The following is a 14,895-nucleotide window of genomic DNA, read 5'->3' on the forward strand; positions in this document are numbered from 1 at the left end:
AGAACATAAAGCCCCTGTTCCATGGATGGAACACAAATCTGAATGTCATTTCGAGAAATGGTAGAACCAGAATTCGAAAAATCTAATTTGTATTGTTGCAATTGTAAGCATGAAACAGAAACCAAGTTTCTACTGAAATTTGGAATGTATAAGACATTGTCTAATTCCAAAATTCTGTTTTGAAACTTGAGTTTGGCTTTTCCTCTAGCTCTAACCGAAACCATTTCGCCATTACCAACTTTAAGTTTCAACTCTCTGGATTTCAAATAATTCCAATTCTCAAGCAATTGCAATGAACAACTTACATGGTTTGTAAACACATAGCAAGTAGGAATGAAAAGTGAAAATACTAAAACATACAATCCTAAATAATTTCCAAGGTCTTCAACAAACTGATATCAGTGTGCCGTTTAGGCGAGAGTCAGTGATCCATCCATTGAATATATAGAGTTGTCAGCTCATCTAAAATGATAAACATTCTAGCAACCTTTTATTCGATCAAGATTGGAATCCAGCGTTGTCCCGTTTAGGCGAGAGTCAAGGCCATTCTATCTTATGAGGTTCCACCATTGTTTCATACTTTTGTAAGTGAAATACAGTCGCCACCATTAGGATGATCAATACTATATAAAACACTTACAAATAATATTATCTTTCTAGATTCTACGGTGTTAAATTGCTAATGAACGTTCCTCCATTAGAGAGGATTACTCTCTAAAACAAGAACAATGTAGAACCAACAATGGAGATCGAATGTCCTAATAATAATAAAGGTCATTATTTAAAGAAAGTTGTATTTTCCTCTAATATTTATTTTAATCAATTTATTTTAAATATATATTTATTTAATTAAAATTTCCAATTTAGAATGAAAAATTCTAAATATAAATTTTTAATTTAATATTTATAAATTATACTTAGATGGATATGAAAATAACGTGAATTATTTCTATCTTAGTAGACCCAGAATCAAGAATCCAAATGGATTTATCATTCTCTAACACACATGATTCGAAGACTAAAGCATTACTGCTTATTCGTTTGTTAATTGTTGTTCTTGCTGGTTCATTTTCTTGTGAAGTATAACTTGAGGAAGTGGAATCACTTTCTCTTATCTTCTCAACTAAGCTTGAAGTAGTAGGATTTATGGAGTTATGAACTATTTGCTCTTCAGAGTGAACAAAACTTACCTGCTTTCTAGAATTGAAAGTTGAGCATATGTGAAGTATTACTCTGACAAGGAGTTTATAACTTCAAGTTCAATTGCTAAGATATTAACTAGGAGTGGAATGGGAAGAGGATTATAGACGCTACATCAATAAAACAGAAGTAAGGTTTTGGTTCAAAATTCATACACAAGTTTAGAAAATATCAAATAATTACATATGTTATAAAAATACTAAATCTAACATAGTTTATTTTCCAAGGTTTCCAACATAATTAAATACAGTGTCCCGGTAGGCGAGAGTCAAAGATAACATTAGTTGAATAGAGTTGTCATCTCATCTAAAATAAAACCATTTTAGCAACCTTTTATTCGATCAAAATGAGAATCCAACGTTGTCCCGGTAGGCGAGAGTCAAGGTTATTCTCATTTTATGAGCTTCCACCATTGTTTCATGTTTTATGAGTTTATCTCTAAGTAGTCACCGTAGGGGAGAGTCTAATAGAGACGAAAACTCACAAAACACTTATCAAATGCAATCTTACAGTGTTAAAAGTGTTCAATGAATAACCATCCATAGGGGGACGAAGTCTAGCGTCTCGAGGTTATACTGAAAAAATTTAACTATTGTAAGACCAACAATGGAGATCGAATATCTTTTGATTAAAAGCTCATTATTTAAAAAAAAATATATGTATTTTGTATAATCATATTATTCGATATTATAATAATGAAAAATTACAAATTAAAGTTGGTTTAAATAAAAAATCAACTTTAATTAATTTTCAATTATTATTTAATTTGAAAAATAAATTCAAATAAATATAGAACAAGTTCCATAATATAATAATGAAAAATTACAAATCAAAGTTTGTTTAAATAAAAAAATCAACTTTAATTAATTTTCAATTATTAATTAAATTCGAAAAATAAATTCGAATAATAAATGGAACAAATTTGAAAATATTTTGTTTAAGTTGTTTTAGAAGAATCTAAAAAATCAACTTAAATATCTTTCAAATCAGATTTAATTAAATTAAAATTAAGTTGTAACCACTTAATTTGAAGATATTCCATTTTAAGTTAATATTCGAAAAGATATTAACCTAAAAAATATCTAAAATATTCAATTTTAAGTTAATATTCGAAAAGATATTAACTTAAAAAATATCTAAAGAATCTTAATAACCAATACCTAAAATTCCTCAACTTCATTTTGAAATTTTAAATTCAAAAGAAATTCAGATTTAAGTTGGTTAGTTGTAGATAACTAAATATCAACTTAAATAGGAATATTTAATGAAAAATTTAAATTAAGCTTCAGAAAGAATCTAGATGGTTATAATTCCATATTTAATTAAATACAAGAAAATACATATAGTTTAGCTTAAAATATAAAATTCTTTAAACTATGGTTTTCTTAAATTAATTTCAAAATAAATGAAATTAATTATGCTGCTAATCAATTTTATTAGGTTAAACTAGTGTAATTAACCTAGTACAGTTATTCAAATCAGGCAAATGGGCTTTCACAATTGGGGTGGTTCATGTGAGTGGGTGCTGGGTTCAGTATGTCGTACCCACTACTATGGCTCCCAACTCTCACACAAGGCCCAAAAGAGAGGAATTTAACCTTAAAATGAACAACTGCTATTAATTGAATAAGCCCAAAACTAAATGGGCCTAAATAAAATCTATCAACAACTATGATATTTTATTTAGCAACATTAACCTATATGCATCTATAATTAAATTAAACACATAGGCTCACACAGGCACACTTTGGATGGGTCCTATCATGTTGCTAGGTCATACACAAATGAAAGAAGATTGTAAATATACCTGTTACAAATTATTAACTTGACCAAGGGAGCCATGAGTTAAAATCGGATCATTAGATCTGTCAACAAGTTAACCATGGCTATTTGCAATCAAGCAATAATAGGTTTTGAAAAACTTACACATAAGCTAAAACACATACTCCTGCAACAAGGTTAGCTGGATAGTTGGATGTAGGATTTATTTAATTTTAAATTAAATAATTAATTTCGAAATAAATAATTAATTAAAAAAAATATTTTCGAAAATTTAAAAAAAATTTGAAAAAATTCGAAATTAAATTAAAAATTTAAATTTAAAATTAAACCTACAATTTTGAAAAATTAGGTTTCAACCAACCTAAATATCATTTCAAAATTTTCTAACTACTTTTAAAAATCAAATGTTATTTTATATATAAAAATTAAATGAAAAATTAGAAAAGATAAATGAATATCTTTTTCAGATTTTAAATGTAATTTAAATAAATAAAATAACAAAATTTAAAAGTTAGCAAAATATCTTACATCTATTTAAAATTACATGATTATAGTTATCTTATTTTAAATTTAAATAAGGTCAAATTATTTAAAAAAATTAAATTTAAAATATTTAAAATCTGACCTTAAATTTAAAAATAAGATAGGTTATTAAGTTAAAAAGATAGATACTAACTATTTTCAAATTCAAATTACACTAATATCATGAATTAAATTTAAAAAATATTAAATTAATTCATTATGATAATTAGAGTTGAATTAGGAATAGTAAAAGTATAAATACAGAACTACACAAAAAAGCGAAAGTTAATTCCATGAAAAAGCATGAAAAAACGAAGAAAAACGAAAAAATTACAAGTTGTACGGACGGGATGCTGTGCATACCCGTCCGCGCGTGTATGCAGGTTGTTGGGCCGAGTTTGCTTGGCGGAATCATGTCGTGCATGATTTCCGCGCGCGCATGTGGGTTTCAGCACAACCCCGATTTTTTTGAATGTTCAAAAAATCTTAACTAATTCAAATTAAATTGAAATTGAGTTCTGTAAAAAAGTAACTTGCTTAATTTTTTCCATACTATCCAATAATATTAATTTCTGAAACAGATATTCAATTATGTTTCACAAAAATTCACAAACACCAATCAATCATCAAATAACACTCAATACAACATGATACCATCCAAAAACAAAACAAACAATCCTTTTAAAGTCCAAATTTCTTGCAATTAAATCAATTACCATGGCTCTGAGGCCAGTTTTTGGAATTATTTTACCAAGATCTTAGATCTACTCACAAGTATGTTTATTAACACCCTAAATATGAACTTTCTAAAACGATGAAATAAACACGTATAAAGTTTAAGAAACCTTACATTGGGTGCAGCGGAATTAAATGACTTCCTCCGTTCAGATCTCTAACCCTTGTATCCTTTCTGTAGCAGAGTATTATCAAGATCTGAACCTGGATCTCTTTCTCTGAATATTTGATTCTGAAACTCCTTTGCTGATGATCTTTCTTCACGATCTTCCTCACTATGATTGAGGTATTGCTTGCTGTGTGTGGGCACTACTATAATCACTAAGGTAATTTCGAAATATGAAGGAAGAAGAGAGAGAGAGAGTGGCGTCCAAGGTAGAGAGAGAAAGGCTCAGGTTTTCTGATTCAGAAGTGTAATTTTCCTGAAGCCTTCACTACCTATTTATAGCATTCCACTAGGGTTAGGTTTGAATTATTTGGCATTAAAATAATGAAAATATCAGTTTAAAATGCCTACAAAAGTGGCCGGCCAGGGCTTGCTGGGTTTGGGCCTTGCTTTTTGCAATTTTAACACTTTTGCGTCTGATTTTCTCAAAAATGCCAATTTTCTAATTCAACCATTTAAATGCCAATTCTAACTATTTAATAACTATAAATAATTATTAAATAATATTGTCATTTATCATATTTATTAATTGAACCATACAAAGTATCATAATTAACAAATATGCCCCTAACAACTCTTTCTTTACAATTTCACAATTACTTAGTGAAAATTTCACAAATAGACATAGTCTAATTTGAGAGTTATAATTGATTAATCAAAACCAATTACATGAGTCTTACAAACAATATTATCTCAACTAGTGCGGCGACCATGGCTCTATATAACCGAGCTTCCAATAAGTAGATCAAGTATTTAGCACTAAAATTCACTAACTTATTAATTCTTCGTTGAATCCACGCATAGAACTTAGAATTGCACTCTCAGTATATAGAATGCTCTATATGTTCCACCATATAGACGCATCATTAGTTATCCATTGTTATAATCCTAATGTGATCAATGATCCTCTATATGAATGATCTACACTGTAAAGGGATTAGATTACCGTAACACCCTACTATGTATTTTATCCTTATAACACTTGACCCCGTATAAATGATATTTCAGCTTATGTGAAATGAGTACTCCACCATTTATGTTCGTTTGGTCAAGCTCGAAGGAGATCATCCTTTGCTTACTATTCGCCAGATAGAAGCTATAGAGTCCATGTTTATGTTAGCGCTCCCACTCAATTGCACTACCGTGTTCCCAAAATGTACGTATCACCCTGACCTAAAAGTAGGCTTAACTAACAAATCAAAGAACACGAATAGCCTTTCAAGATTGAGCCTAATCATAATAGGATTAAGAACATTTGATCTAGGATCAACTTGGGGATATTGACTTGAATAGATTTTACGGTAAGTTTAATTAAATCTAAGTCAAAGTTCAATATCGGTCCCTTCCGATGCATACTCCATGCATCCAACCTGAGCTTTACTTTAACCAATGTTCTGGAAAGAACACAGCATTTCTCCAAATGCAAGTAAACTCTTGTTGTAGATTATCATATCAGTAAAACCCTGTGTCTGATAAATCTAGGAAACTTTATTCACATAGTCATGTTTACTTTCCAATGTGATGACAACACAATAAACAGGATCAAGTATGTGAAAAGGGTTTAAGATAAATTTATAAATCAAATAGACAAGCAATTGATAAAGTGAATTAAAACATACACAAATGAATGAAAAATACTTCTGTTTCTTTACTGATGTTGAATAAAATAGATTACATTGAAATGGAGTTTTATTTAGGGCGTAAAAACTAACAATTTCTAACTAATTTTTCCATATCAACTTAAATTTGAATATCTTTTGAATTTAAAATTAAGTTGAGGAATTCTAGGAGTTGGTTATTGAAGATTCTAGAGATATTTTTTAAGTTGTTAAACTTAAAATGGAATATTCTTAAATTAGGTTGTTACAACTTAATTTTGATATTTAATTAAATTATATTTGGAAATTTTTGAGTTGGTTATTTTAGATTCTTTCTATAACAACTTAAATTAAATATTTTCCAAATTTTTGAAAAGATACTTAGTTAAATTGAGATATTTTCTAGATTGTAAAATTAATTGTTTAATAATTAATTTTTGTACAATTCAAGTTAAGAATATTTTTCCTAGTATTAAACTAGAAATTAATATCTAAGTTGATTTTCATCATGATACTTATATATTAAATTGAAATTTAATATCTAAGTTGATTTTCATCATGATACTTATCTATTATTATTTTCATGTTATTTAATTAAATAGAAAATTATTTTAAGTTTGAAATCTCATTTCTGAATAACTTAAATTTGAATAATTTTTCAAAATACATTTATTTTATTTTTTTAATCTTTTTCCCAAAATTTCAAAATTGCATTTCTTTAATGCAGAAATTTTGAATTTTATTTGAAAAATAGATTAAAGTTGAAAATTATTTATTTTAATTTTGGACCAACTTAAATCAATGATTTTTTCATTTGATGATTAATTAAAATAAATAAACTAAAATATATTATAATTAGAAAATGAATTAATTAATCAATGAAAGTCTAGATAGATTTTATCTCTTTGCTTGAAGTATTTTTCTAGTGATATTTAATTAAATAGAAAATTAATATTTAAGTTTTCATCATGATACTTAAATATTTGAATTTTTTTTAATTATTTAATTAAATAGGAAAATTAAATTTTTGTTGTAAATTAATTTATTAATTAATTTTGGGCCAACATAAAATTCGAATAATTTTTTCCAGTATTTATTTTTATTTTATTTGAAAGCATTTTTTGAAAATAGTATTCTTATATACTTCAATTTTCTAAATGTAATATATATGTATAGAAAATTAAATTTGAGTTGTAAATTAATTTAAATTAATTTTGAAACAACTTAAATTGAATATTTTTCTAAATATTTATTGGAAGTTATTACTAATAGTTTCTGAATTGTGTATGAATTTATATTGAACCATGTTATTTTCTGTTATTAAATTGTAGTTTAATTTCGAATCTTCATTGTTGGTCTAACTTGGTTTGTTGTTCTAATGAGATAAATCCCTAATGGATTGTCAACATTAGACAAACATAATAGTGTTAGATCTCGAAAGATAAATATTGTAAATGTAACATCTAGTTGTTCATCAATTGATGACACCTTAGACTAGTATTTACAATATGAAACAAGAAGATTGTATAAAATAAGATTACTTTGACTCTCGCTAATCGGAGCATCGTTGGATTCTTATTTAAAAACGAAATTATCCTAATTCCTCTTAGATTATTTATTTCGAATCAGCTCAATAACATATCATTGGATGAATGGTCTATAAATCATTTCATGTCATTCTATATTTTCTCTTAAGAAATTAAATACGCATATGATGATATTCCCAAAATTCTATCCAAAAATGATATAAATCCTCAATCTTAGAAATCTCCTACTTGTATGGGAAAATCAGACTTAGAGTTAAATTAGTAGTGGTGGTCCAAGAAAGAATTACTCATAATACAGTTACACTTTCACAAGTGTTTAATAACCATTTTCTATCAATGGATTCAAACTGTATGTTAGTAAGGAATATGAGTTTAGTATTCTGTGACCAGAATCCACTTGCACTATTCTAAGAACTCTTTGATATAACTAAAATTGAATCGTAAAAAGACACAACCATATTTTATAAATCTATGGCATTTGTATCTTGTTCATAGTGGTTTTGACAAGATCATTCTCTGCAAAGAGTTAATATGCCTATATCCACTGAAAATAAGTTCATCTCATTCGCACATGGATGTACATTCAGGGGTGGATATGAGTTTTTTGTTATATTCTTAAAACGATCACTCTAGATTTTACCTTATGCAAAGAATTTAGAAATGTTTAAAAAACTTCGTGAATTTCTAGCAATGGTGAAAAACCATTAAGGTAAGTGGTTAAAGATCTTGCGAACTGATAGGGGTGGAGAAATAGTTAGTAGATATGCAGAATGATGCAATAGTTGTATACTTAATGTAAATCATTACTAGATTCATGGATGACCTAATCGAAATCTTAAGAAAAGCTAGAACTGTTAACCATGGTTTGCATGTTTATTAGCTATTCTAAGTGATTAAGGGTGGAACATCCCATAGTCAATAGATAAGAAAGTGTTTGTTTAAACAAACACTACTTTTCTAAGAAAATGACTAAGTCTGAAAATAAAGTAGCAAATAAAGAAGATATTTTTTTTTATTCCAAAAGTGTTCTATCATCTTATCCTTTACAAGATGATCTCACTGCCTCTGTTGTTTTGACACAATCGAAGAGGTTAATACCATTTAGTTTTCTTAGACATAATTCACGGTACCTTGTCGTAGTGGGAGGGCTTCTAGGAACTCACCTTATTATGATTTGGAAGACACTAGTGATTAAAATCCATTGTAAGTTTAAACAAGTAATGGATTGTCAAGATAAGAAACTAAGAAGAAAAGCCAAGAGAACTATGGTTTAATCCATTCACATGGAGTAACCTAAAGTTTTCTATTACAAGGACATAAAAGGAAATTTTCGTTAATAAGTATATTCAATGGACTTAACAAAACTTCCTATTCCTAGTATTGTAGGTTTGCGTTTATCTAAACCTATGGCTTGTGGTATACCTGGTAATTACTTACTCTAATGCAAGTAACTTACTTTAGTAAGATGCTGAAGCATTTTCTTTCCAATGGCAATCTATAGAAGCTTCACAAGTTCTAGGCATAGATTTTATTTATCTAAGGAAAAGTCTCAACTATTCCAGAAAAGATAAAGCCATGAAAGAATTTCTTAAATCAACAGTGAGAGGTCTCAGTTATGCTTTAGTATGCCTTAGACCAGACACCTGCTATTGAGTGGGAGTAATGAGTAGGTATCAGATTAATCTAGGAGAGGAACACTGGAAGACAATCAAGTAAATCTTAAGATTAAGAAGAGGAACTATATGTTAGTCGATAAGGCTGTGTTTAAAACTCTTAGACTACACCACATCAGATTTCGAGACTTGTCTTTGTGCTAGAAAGTCTGTTGATAAGATGGTGATTACTCTGGGGGTGGAGTAGGGATTTTGGAGAAGTGTAAAAACCTATCAGAAGTCTCTAGGTCTCAAGAGAGAGACTGAATGTTAAAGTTGCAGGAAAGGTACTTATTCAGTCTAAGGAAAGTTCTATACATTTGTGGCACCGTTCCAACTTGTCTAAACTACTAGTCTTATTTCCTGATTAACCAAATAGTAGTTGCCAAAAGTATAGAATCCAGTATCCCAAGAGAGTAGACATATAGAGAGGAATTTCACATTATCAAGGATTTTGTGATTAAGGAAGAGTTATGGTGGAGAAGAGGTTGTGTTTAATTAAACCTGTCAGATCCTATAACGAGGAGTTTACTACTACTACACTTCATTTGTATATCAAGGTGTTGAGATTATTTTAAATGCACATTTTGTTTTATATTAGTGCAAGTGGGAGTTTGTTGGGTTTTGTGCCCTAAATAAAACTCATTTTAATATAATCAGATTTACTTATTAATAAAGATCAGAAATAACATTTTATGTTGCATGGTTCGCATGATTTATTTCATGATTATATATATAATGTATGAATTCTATTTAAGTCCAAAACATAAGATTTGTTAATGATTATAGTGTTGTCAGCACAGTGGAATATAATCTTAATTATATGTTCGAAAGTTTATTCCCTGATTTTTCAGTTCACTGGATTTAGACTGACATGATAATCAGCGATAGGTATTTTTACACCTTGGATAAGTGTTATGTCCTTTCCAGGGCATTGGCAAAGTTTACCAGTATCAGATGTATGGAGTATACATCGGAAGTGACCGATATTAAACTTACCGTAATATCTATTCAATTCAATATCACCCGTTGATCATAAATCAAATGATCTTAATCCTCATATGATTAGGGTCGATCTCAAGAGTACTATACATGTTCTTTGATTTGTTAGTTAAGCCTACTTTTGGGTCAGGGTGATACGTACATTTTGGGAGCATGATAGTATAATTGAGTGGGAGTGAACCTAATCATATCAGGATTAAGATCATTTGATCTAGGATCAACTAGGTGATATTGAATTGAATAGATATTACAGTAAGTTTAATAAATCTATATCAAAGTTCAATATCAGTCCCTTCCGATGCATACTCCATGCATCCAACCCAAGCTTTACTCTGACCTATGCTCTGGAAAGAACATATATAGCATTTATGCAAGTAAAGTATGTTGTAGATTGTTATATCAGTAAAACCCAGTGTTCTGATAAATCTAGGAATCTTTATTCACATAATCTTGATTACTTTCAACTGTGATGACGACACAATAAACAAGAATATAAATGTGAAAAGGGTTTGGATGAATTTATAAATCAAATTAACAAGTAAATGATAATGTGAACCAAAAATTACACAAATGAATGAAAAATACTTATGTTTCTTTATTGATATTGAATGATACGGATTACATTGAATTTGAGTTTTATTTAGGGCATAAAACCCAACAAACTCCCACTTGCACTAATATAAAACTAATCAGTACATATCAATTAATCCTAAATTCTGACGGTGCTTTTCGAATGTAGTTCCTGCCAAGACTTTGGTGAATGGATCAGCTAGGTTATCCTCTGTGTCCACTTTCTCCACCAATACATCCCCTCTTGCCACATATTCTCTGACTATGTGATACTTTCTTTCTATATGCTTGCTCCTTTTGTGGCTTCGAGGCTCCTTACTGTTGCCTATGGCTCTAGTGTTATCACAAAGAAAAACTAGAGGCTTTTCCATTCCTTGCACGACACCGAGTCCAGTGAAGAACTTTCTGTGCCAGACAAGTTCTTTCGCAGTCTCAGCAGCAGCTATGTATTTTGCCTCCATGGTAGAGTCTGAAATCGCAGTTTGTTTAGCACTTCTCCAAACCACTGCCCCACCCCCAAGAGTAAATACCATCCCAGATGTAGATTTCCTGTCATCAAGACATGCCTGGAAATCTGAGTCGGTATAGCCTACGGGATTTAAAGCACCACCCTTGTAGACTAACACAAATTGCCTTGTACTCTTCAAGTACTTCAAGATATGCTTAATAGCAGTCCAATGTTCCTGTCCTGGATTTTTCTGATACCTGCTCACGATTCCTACAGCATAACAGATGTCAAGTCTAGTGCATAACATTGCATACATTAGACTGCCAACTACAGAAGCATATGGAACTCTTCTCATGTCCTCTATCTTTTGAGGATCAGTGGGACACTGTTCCTTAGATAGACGGATACCATATCTAGAAGGCATTCTCGCCCCTTTGGTGTTGGTCATTGAGAATCTCTCTAAAACTTTATCAATGTAAGTTGTTTGAGAGAGAGCAAGGGATCTATTCTTACGGTTTCTGATAATCTGAATACCAAGAACATAGGCAGCCTCACCCAAATCTTTCATTTCGAATTGAGTGTCTAACCATTCCTTGATGTCAGTCATTTTCTTGACATTGTTTCTAATGATCAAAATGTCATCAACATAAAGGATGAGGAATACGACTACTTGGTCTTCCTTGAGTTGGTAAACACAAGGTTCATCTTCATTCTGAAGAAAGTCGTAGGACTTGATGATTTCATCAAACCTTTTGTTCCAGGAGCGAGAAGCTTGCTTATGTCCATAAATAGACCAATTAAGTTTGCAAACTTTCTTTTCCTGCCCTGGAAGAACATAGCCTTCTGGTTGCTCCATATAGATGGTTTCTTCAAGAACCCCATTAAGGAAGGCTGTCTTGACATCCATTTGCCAGATTTCATAGTCGAAAGCGGCTGCGATGGAGAGAAGAATTCGGATGGATTTGAGCATGGCGACTGGACTAAAAGTTTTCTCATAGTCCACACCTTCTCTTTGGGTGTAACCCTTGGCGACCAATCTAGCTTTAAAAGTTTCGACTTCGCCTCCAGCGCCTCTTTTCTTCTTGTAGACCCACTTACATCCGATTGGACGATAGTCATCGGGTGCGTCTACATATTCCCAAACTTTTTTTTTTCATGGAATCCATTTCTGAATCCATGCCGGCTGACCATCGTTTCCGTTCTGGACTTGTCATTGCCTGTTTATAGGTTAATGGGCCGTCATCAATACCGTCACCAACGACCATATTGATTTCACCATCCAAACCATAACGAGATGGTTTAGTAAAAACCCTCCCACTACGACAAGGAGCAATGATCTTCTGAACAGGAACTTTAGTGGTAGTTCTCTCGGTTGTATCAACATGTAAAGGTTCAACCGAGGAAGTGGGATTATCCCTACTTGAGTAGAAGAGGATGGAACATTAGAAGGACTTAAATCTGTAAGCATTTCCTCCAACACTACTTTACTTTGTGGTTTGAAATTCTTAATATAGTCATCTTTAAGGAAAGTGGCGTTTGTGGAAACAAACACTTTATTATCCTTGTGACTATAAAATAGTCCACCTCTAGTCTCTTTAGAATTTCCAACAAACATGCAAACCTGAGTTCGCTTTTCAAGTTTGTCATCTTTCTTTCTTAAGACATGAGCAGGGCACCCCGAGATTCTATAATGGCGTAAACTAGGTGTACGACCATTCCATAGTTCTAAAGGTGTCTTAGGGACTGATTTAGATGGAACAACATTTAAAATGCCAGTTGCCATCTGAATTGTATATCCCTAGAAGGACGTAGGTAGAGTTGAATAGCTAAGCATGGACCTAACCATTTCCAAAAACGTGCGATTCCTTCTTTCTGCAACTCTATTTTTCTATGGTGTGCTAGGGGCAGTTAATTGGGATTCAATGCCAAGTTCGATCAAATGATCTTTGAACTGCATATCCATATATTCTCCACCCTTATCAGTTCGCAAGATCTTTAACGTTTTACCCAATTGGTTTTGAGCCAATGCAAGAAATTCTTGAAACTTTTCAAACGTTTCAGATTTCTTATGCATAAGGTAAATATGAACATATCTAAAGTAATCGTCAATGAAAGTGACAAAGTACTCATAACCACCTCTAGCTTTGACATTCAGTGGTCCACATAGATCTGAATGTACTATGCCTAGTTCTTTGGCCAGCTCTCCCTTTGCAGAGAAAGAACGTTTGGTCATCTTTCCTTCTAGGCAAGACTCGCAAACAGGTAATTCACCTATGACAACATTTTTTAATGGACCGTCTTTGGTTAGCCTATTTAGTCTGTCATAGCCTATGTGACCTAAACGTAAATGCCATAGATATGTTTCATTATCATTATTGATCTTTTGCTTTTTATGGTTTCTTGGTTTAGCTACTTTAAACAGTTCGTTATGTAGGGCAAATGGTTCGTTTGGTCTTAGAACATAAAGCCCATGTTCCATGGATGCAACACATATATGAATATCATTTCGAGAAATGGTAGAACCAGAATTCGAAAAATCTAATTTGTATTGTTGCAATTGTAAGCATGAAACAGATATCAAGTTTCTACTGAAATTTGGAATGGATAAGACATTGTCTAATTCAAAAATTCTGTTTTGAAATTTGAGTTTCGCTTTTCCTCTAGCTCTAACCGATACCATTTTGCCATTACCTACCTTAAGTTTCAACTCCCCGGATTTCAAATAATTCCATTTTTCAAGCAATTGCAATGAACAAATTACATGGTTCCTAGACCCAGAATCAAGAATCCAGATGGATTAATCATTCTCTAAAACACATGATTCGAAAACTAAAGCTTCACTGCTTAATTGTTTTCGAATTGTTGTTATTGCTGGTTCTATCTGATGTGAAGTATAATTTGAGGAAGTGGAATAACTTTCTCTAATCCTCTCAACTGAACTTGAATTATTAGGATTGATGGAGCTATGAACTATTTGCTCTTCAGAGTGAACAATTCCCAGCTTATCTGCTTTTTGGAATTTCATGTTCATCATGAGCACGTGTGAAGTATTACTCTGACCAGGATCTTATTCACATCCTCAAGTTCATTCCTAAAGGCAATTTCTAGATGAGTGTTGGGATGTGGGTTGTACATTTCGGCACTACAAATATCAATAAACAGAAGTAAGTTTTTGGTTCAAAATTCATACACCAGTTCAGAAAATAACAAGTAATCAGATATGTTTGCAAAAATACTAAAACTCTAACATATTTTATTTTCCAAGGTTTCCAACATAATGAAATACAGTGTCTCGGTAGGGGAGAGTCAAAGAAAACATTAGTTGAATAGAGTAGTCAGCTCATCTAAAATGAAACCATTTTAGCAACTTTTTATTCGATCAAAATGAGAATCCAACGTTGTCCTGGTAGGCGAGAGTCAAAGTTATTCTCATTTTATGAGCTTCCACCATTGTTTCATGTTTTATAAGTTCATCTCTAAGTAGTCACCGTAGGGGAGAGTCTAATAGAGACGAAAACTTACAAAACACTTATCAAATGAGATCTTACGGTGTTAAATGCTTTCAACGAATAACCATCCATAAGGGGGACGAAGTCTAGCATCTCGACGTTATATTGAAAATATTTAACTATTGTAAAACCAACAATGGAGATCGAATGTCTTTTGATTAAAG

Source organism: Cannabis sativa, chromosome 7 (assembly GCF_029168945.1).
Source record: "Cannabis sativa cultivar Pink pepper isolate KNU-18-1 chromosome 7, ASM2916894v1, whole genome shotgun sequence".
Lineage (NCBI taxonomy): Eukaryota > Viridiplantae > Streptophyta > Magnoliopsida > Rosales > Cannabaceae > Cannabis > Cannabis sativa.